Genomic DNA, 6,270 nt, shown 5'->3' on the forward strand with positions numbered 1-6,270 from the left:
GATGTAGCCGCCTCTCCCCTGTGTCGGCTTCACTTTGCAGGTCTGGGCAAGGAGCAACCATGTCCACACTGAACAAGAAGCCCCTGGACCCTTCCAAGGGGCTATTGCCCGATCCACGACCACATCCTCCACGGGAAGCCACAGTTCATGTCAATCCTGGCGCCAAGGTCCCAGAATTCACAGCTTCTGGGCTTGGTCCTGCAAGACCATCCCCCCTGAGGGCCAGTGCAGATGGGATACCCAGGCCACCCATGTTTCTTCCCAGCCAGAGACAGACTCAGGGCTGCCCGCGACCTCCTCGGGTGCGGTTTTTCTTCGGATGACACAGAACTCGGGAAAGCACTTCACTCACCATCCCCAGCTCTTATAAAGGACACAGCTCAAGGAGAGCCAAACTGAGGGACGCGCAGGGCAGGGTGCGGGGCACGCATCACCTCTGACCTGGGTGCACCAGGCTCCCTACACCTCCACATGTCCACCAACCCGCGAGCTCCCTGAACCTCTCACTTAGTCTCTACGCAGCTTTCAGTACATAGGCACAATTGATTAAATCATTGACCATCGGTGATTAACTCCCCAGAGTTGGGGGGTCTGAAAGGCCCAACCCTCTAATCATGCCTTGGCCTTTCTGGCCACCAGCCCCACCCCAAAGCCAGCCAGGGCCCCCAGCCACCTCTCAGCACACAAAAGACACTCATCGCCCCAGAGATTCCAAGGGTCTCAGGAGCCAGTAACCAGACACGAACTCCAAATACATACATTATTATTAACCCACACACAGATGATACAAAACTTCTTTTTTACCCTCCAATTCTCAGTGCTGAGCTCAGCTGTGATCTATCGGAAGGAACAGGTTAACCCTAAGGGCTAAGCTTGGACTGGTGACCAGAACCTACAACCACAGAGGTTTGTTTTCACCCAACGTGAGGAGGACCCCTGGAAGGAGAAGGGCTCCAGATGCAGGCAAGGCAGCGCCTGGGCCTCAAAGTCTGCGAAGAGAAGCTGAAGGAAAACAGACGTCCGAAGGGCCACACCGGGTCCCCCGAAGCCCTCGGCAGGAGGCAGGTGCAGCCACTGAGGCCACACCACACTTCAGTGAGCGATTCCTCAGAATAAAACACGACACACCTGCTCTACGTAAAGTTGTTTTAAGATCAGCCCAGGCTGGGACGCACGTGGAGAACACGCAGCCGTGTGCACGGATCACACGAAGTGAAAGCGTGCTTTGGCTGTGAAATTCAATTACTGCAGATTTAAGCTCTGAAATGCAAGTTCATTAGAAAAGAGATGTATTGTGCCTTCTTTCCGTGGCGGCCCCTCAATTAATCCTCTGGTCATTGAAGAATGAAAAACATCAACCCACAGGCTTCCCTTGCTCAGACACCAGAGTCTGAGTGAATAATTATGGTTTTGATTCTGAGTTATGAAACAAACACTCCTCCTTACTAAATAAATTAAAAATAATGGGATCTGTGAAAGATCAATACACAAGAAAGGTGCATTTGCAGTAACAGGTTGCCACCATCAAAATGCAATTCTAGACTCAGCCACCAGCCTGGCTGCTGGAACCGGGCCCTGCGAGAACACGGACGACAACACAGACGCACAGATAAATCATCACGCGTTGCATTCCCAGAATAGAAAGCGGGCTAAACGCAAGTTCTGTCCTTCCTGCTCTCCTTCCTTTCTGGCCACATCTTAGTTTTCACAAACCGGCTCTTGGGAAAAAGAGGTGAGAGCCAGAGATGTTTCAGCAAAGGTTGTGGGATCTTCATAGACACATCCAGAAAGCAGGGCCCTGGCCCGAGATGTGCGGCGAGGCAGCCTCAGGTGCTGTCCCGTGCAGCCAGGCCTCCTGCATCCACCTTGGGATGACTCCGGAAAGGCGCGGTTCACATCCACGGAAGACACGGAAGACAGGAGGGTTCTACGGAGGGATGAAGTCTGAGTGTTTACACGACACTCAGCTGCGTTTATTCAAACCGATCTTTATGTCCCAGCTCCATCCCCCCCGCCCCGCCACCCTGTCCTCTCATCCCCCCTTGCTGAGTGTGCACGGAGGCACGGCCCTGGAACTCAGAGGCGCCATCGCCCTGGGCCGTGTCCTCCCACAGCTCTCATGGTCACACGGCTCAGTGGCTGCTACGTGGAAACAGCCTCTCCACGCAGCCAGGGGCAGCCGGCACCTGGAGCAGCAATGAACTCAACTAAGAGCTTATCCCCATGCAGCGAGCGGCACTAAATCGCAGCCAAACCAACTTGCTTCATGGGAAACAGACTTGCCTTCAAAGAACATGTAAAGTAGAATCGGCAGCCAGATGGAGTCGTGAGGCAAGACCTGGAGAGTCTAAGCCGGAGGAGAGTCTCTGAGCCGGAGGAGAGTCTCTGAGCCAGAGGAGAGTCTCTGAGCTGGAGGCCCTTCTGCCCTAGGACAGTCACAGCAGGCACCCCGGCCCCGTCCCTTCTCCAGCCTCGCAGTAGGACCACGGCGCTGGAGGGCCTCAGCCAAGGAAGGCGGGAACACAGGCCTCTGGACACTGAGTGGCCACAATGCTGCTCACTGTGGCTCTGGGAGCTGAGCCTGTCCCATGCCGACTGCCGTCCACTGCCCGGCCAGGCTTGCCCCGTCCCAGAGGGCGCAGAACCACCAGCCCCTGAGCTCTCACTGCCCTTCGCGGGAGAGCTGGCCAATGTCTCCCAAGCCTTTTCTTCTTGCCCATCAGCTCCACTCTACAAATGTCCTCTTAAAATGTGAAGCTCAAGGTGCATATGTCACACCCCAAAGAGGTTCTGAAAAACGAAGCGGCAGGAAGGGCAGATGACGACCCATCCCCCTCAGGTGCCACGTCACATACAGTGGGCCCACGTGGCAGGCTCTGTCGGCTGCCAGGGCCCTGCAGGAACAAGCCCTCCTGAAATGGTGTGAAACCCACTCCCACCTCCACTAATTCACCATTTCCAAATTCGAGGGGGTAGAAATCATCCTAGCTACAGACCAGACTTTCTTCCCTCCTGTGATGGCTTTAACGCAGTGACTGCATGTTTCATGTTCAGATGTCGAGCTGCAGGAACAAATACTTCTTATTCCAAACACCCTGATCTGGCAGCTGCTGCTCCTTTAAAGATAAAAAGAATCTGCACTAGAGACGTTGACTTCCAGTCCCTGGAGGGACCCTCTGGGGCCAATGGTCAAGGAGAAAGGGGCTGTGAGCCCAGGCCATCCCTCTGAGCCTGGAAGCCCAGGCGCCATCTTCCCTTGTCTGAAACCGCACTCCCTCTCCTGGCCAAGCTGCACCAGGCCCAAAATCCAGGTCTGGGCCCTGGCATCCAGCGACACTCACAAGCCCATCTCTCCTTCGGATGCTGACTGCGGAGGCCCGTCAGGAGAGGGTCCATGCCCTGGGAAGGGCTCTCAGCCACAGCAGCCTCCCCTAGCTTCTTCTGAGGCTTAAGGTCACCATGAGGAGGATACAAATGTCCCATTTTATGAGAAATGTCCACCTACCCCACAGGAGGAGAGGCCTTCCCACATTTTCCCACCAGCACCCACGCTGCAGATGCCCCTGAGACCCAGGCCCGACCCCTGCCAGGACGGAGAGCAGCTAGAGTCCCACCCCAGCCCCTCACAGCCCTGCCCAGCTGCCCAGGCCGGGTGCAGCCCTGGGGACGGGAGGAGGCAGGAGGTTTCTCCAGTGCCAGGCCCTGGCCAGTACTGGGGGCAGAGGAGGAAGGGAGCTGCACCCCCAGCCAGATGAGGCCCACAAACAGGTCACAACAGTGGGCAACATTGCTCTCATCAGAATTTAAAAGCAAATGGATTTGTCACCTGGGAAGATGCTCTCAGGAATGAGCACCTCTGAGAAAGGGAGCCCGCCTGAGAGCTGAGAGTCCTCCACCAGACCCCCAGGGTGGATTCAGGAGGGACCCTTTGCAGGACAGGGACGAGGAGCTGAGAGTCCCCCACCAGGCCCCCAGGGTGGATTCAGGAGGGACCGTTTGCAGGGCAGGGACAATGCAGCACCGGGGGGAGTAGCCACACCCAGGAGAGGGAATTGTGAGGACTGGGCTGCCTTTGGGGGTGACCTTTAACTGAGGGACAATGGCCAGGCTGGGGCCTCCATGCGGAGGGAATGAGGGCAGACCTCCCCTCTCCCTCCCTTCATCTCCTGTCCGTCCTCAGGGTGGGGGCTCTGATGTGGCCGTGCAGGTCGTCCTCCCCGAGGAGGAGAGGGGCTGGTCCCGGGACCACCCCAGCACTGGACACAGGTTGTGGACACAAGGGAAGCCTCCTGGGCACTGTGGATGTCCCACAAAATGGGTCCACTCACGAGACCGTGGCTGAGTGGTAGGCATGGGGCAACCCCAGGTGTTCTGTGGAGAGGGCGTCACACAAGGAGAGGGCAATGGGGGTCTGCTGCCTACCCAGCATCCTCTGGGGAACCATCCTGGCATGGAGCAGGGCCTCACAGGACAGCTGCTTCTCTTGACCAACAAGAGACCCACGTGAGGGCATACCCCAGCAGCCAGGGAGGACGGCAGAGCGTGTGGGTGCAGCCCTGTCCTTGTGTCTGGGGGGGTCAACTCACCGGGGACTGACCACATCAAGGCGCTACAGAAACACTGTAGATCAACATGCTTCACCAACTGCGAAGACACAAAGCCGGGCCCCGGGTCCAGGCAGCAGCCAAGGGGCAGGGTCCTTGGAAGCCAAGCCTGAGCCTCGCCAGGACCCCACAGGCTTCCCAGTATCCCCTGCGGATAGGGCCGTCCTGCCCTGGTTATCTGTCCATATCCCAAACCCTCCTCGGACCTGCAGGTATGTCTCGCCCCAGGCAGCCCCTGTGGGTAGAATTTTAGAAATAACTTCCTTCCATTAAGGAAGAAGAACAGGGTGACCAGAACAGGGTGATGAGAACTCCCCGGGCATGCCTGTCAACCTCAGTGTCTAGAACCACTGGTCCCTCCAGGGAGGCTGAAAACAGCAAGTCCACAGAGAGAAAGTGCTGCGTAGGCCCAGCTGCCCAGGCCCCTGCGTCTGCTGCAGAGAAGGAAGGGGAGTCCTTTCCAGGGGCCTCTGCACCTCAGGTGGCCCTGGTCTTACTCAACGTTGGCTGGAAAGGAGACTGGGCAGGAAGAAAACGGGAGGTGGAAACCATCCCATCCTGGTCACGGCACCTTCAATGCACCCTCCTTACCCCACGACGTCTTTAAAAAAAGCCAAAACCTGGGTTTGAAAAACCCTAATCACAGCACCTCCGACGCACCCTCCTCACCCCACAGCATCTTTAACAAAGCCAAAACCTGGGTTTGAAAATCCTGCAAACATCCAAGAAACTCAAATGCTGCGTGATAAATTTAGAAAGGTCAAGTGTACTTAACACGCTCTGCCACGGACACCGAAAGAAAATTAAAGTTCAGCCTGGTTTCCTCAAACATCATCATCACCAGGGGGCATGTCGGAGGGACTTGGCTCCGGAGACACCTTGCAGGCCCACCCCGGGCGACTTCAGCTTCCACGTAAATGACGCCGCGATGGTTCCCAGTACAAAAGAGGACACGCCGAGCCTGACGGGGGACGGAGGCGTTTCCCTCAGACAACATAAAGGTCTCCTGCCCGGCGCCTGCTGCAGACCAGCCTTGGCTCTGGGTTTCTCCCTTCGGTGAATTTGCACCTTTTGCAAGTGGAAGTCATCTTCCAGTGTCATCTTCATCAAAGTTCCTCGTTGTTCACAGCTCACTGGGTGATTCTTCCCAACAGTGTGACGACTCTAACGCTGTTCATTATAATCTAATCACCTAATACTTGTGAAGAAGGAATTATGATGTGATTGCCACACACTTCAAGGAAGCCCACAGCGTCCTCATGATGGAACATCACCCAGGGGCTTCTCAAACGTGGTAAGCAGCCTGGGTTCAACGTAGATCACCTTCCATCACCGCCCTCCCCAGCCAAGGTCCCATCCCCTAACACACAATCAAACCCAAACCCCAAGGAGACCACAGCTCCGGCGCTCCCACCCTTCATCTCTCCCCCCTCAAACTCTGCCATCAGCCCATCCACTGGCATCCTGGGTAACAACGCCCCACCCCCATGGACACCTGGCCCCGCCTCTGTCGCCCACAGACGCCTGGCCCCCCTCTGTCCCTCACAGACGCCTGGCCCCTCTCTGTCCCCCACAGACGCCTGGCCCCCCTCTGTCCCTCACAGACGCCTGGCCCCCCTCTGTCCCCCACAGACGCCTGGCCCCCCCTCTGTCCCCACAGACGCCT

The sequence above is a fragment of the Rhinopithecus bieti genome, unplaced genomic scaffold (genome assembly GCF_001698545.2).
Source record: "Rhinopithecus bieti isolate Rb0 unplaced genomic scaffold, ASM169854v2 scaffold_60909, whole genome shotgun sequence".
Classification (NCBI taxonomy): domain Eukaryota; kingdom Metazoa; phylum Chordata; class Mammalia; order Primates; family Cercopithecidae; genus Rhinopithecus; species Rhinopithecus bieti.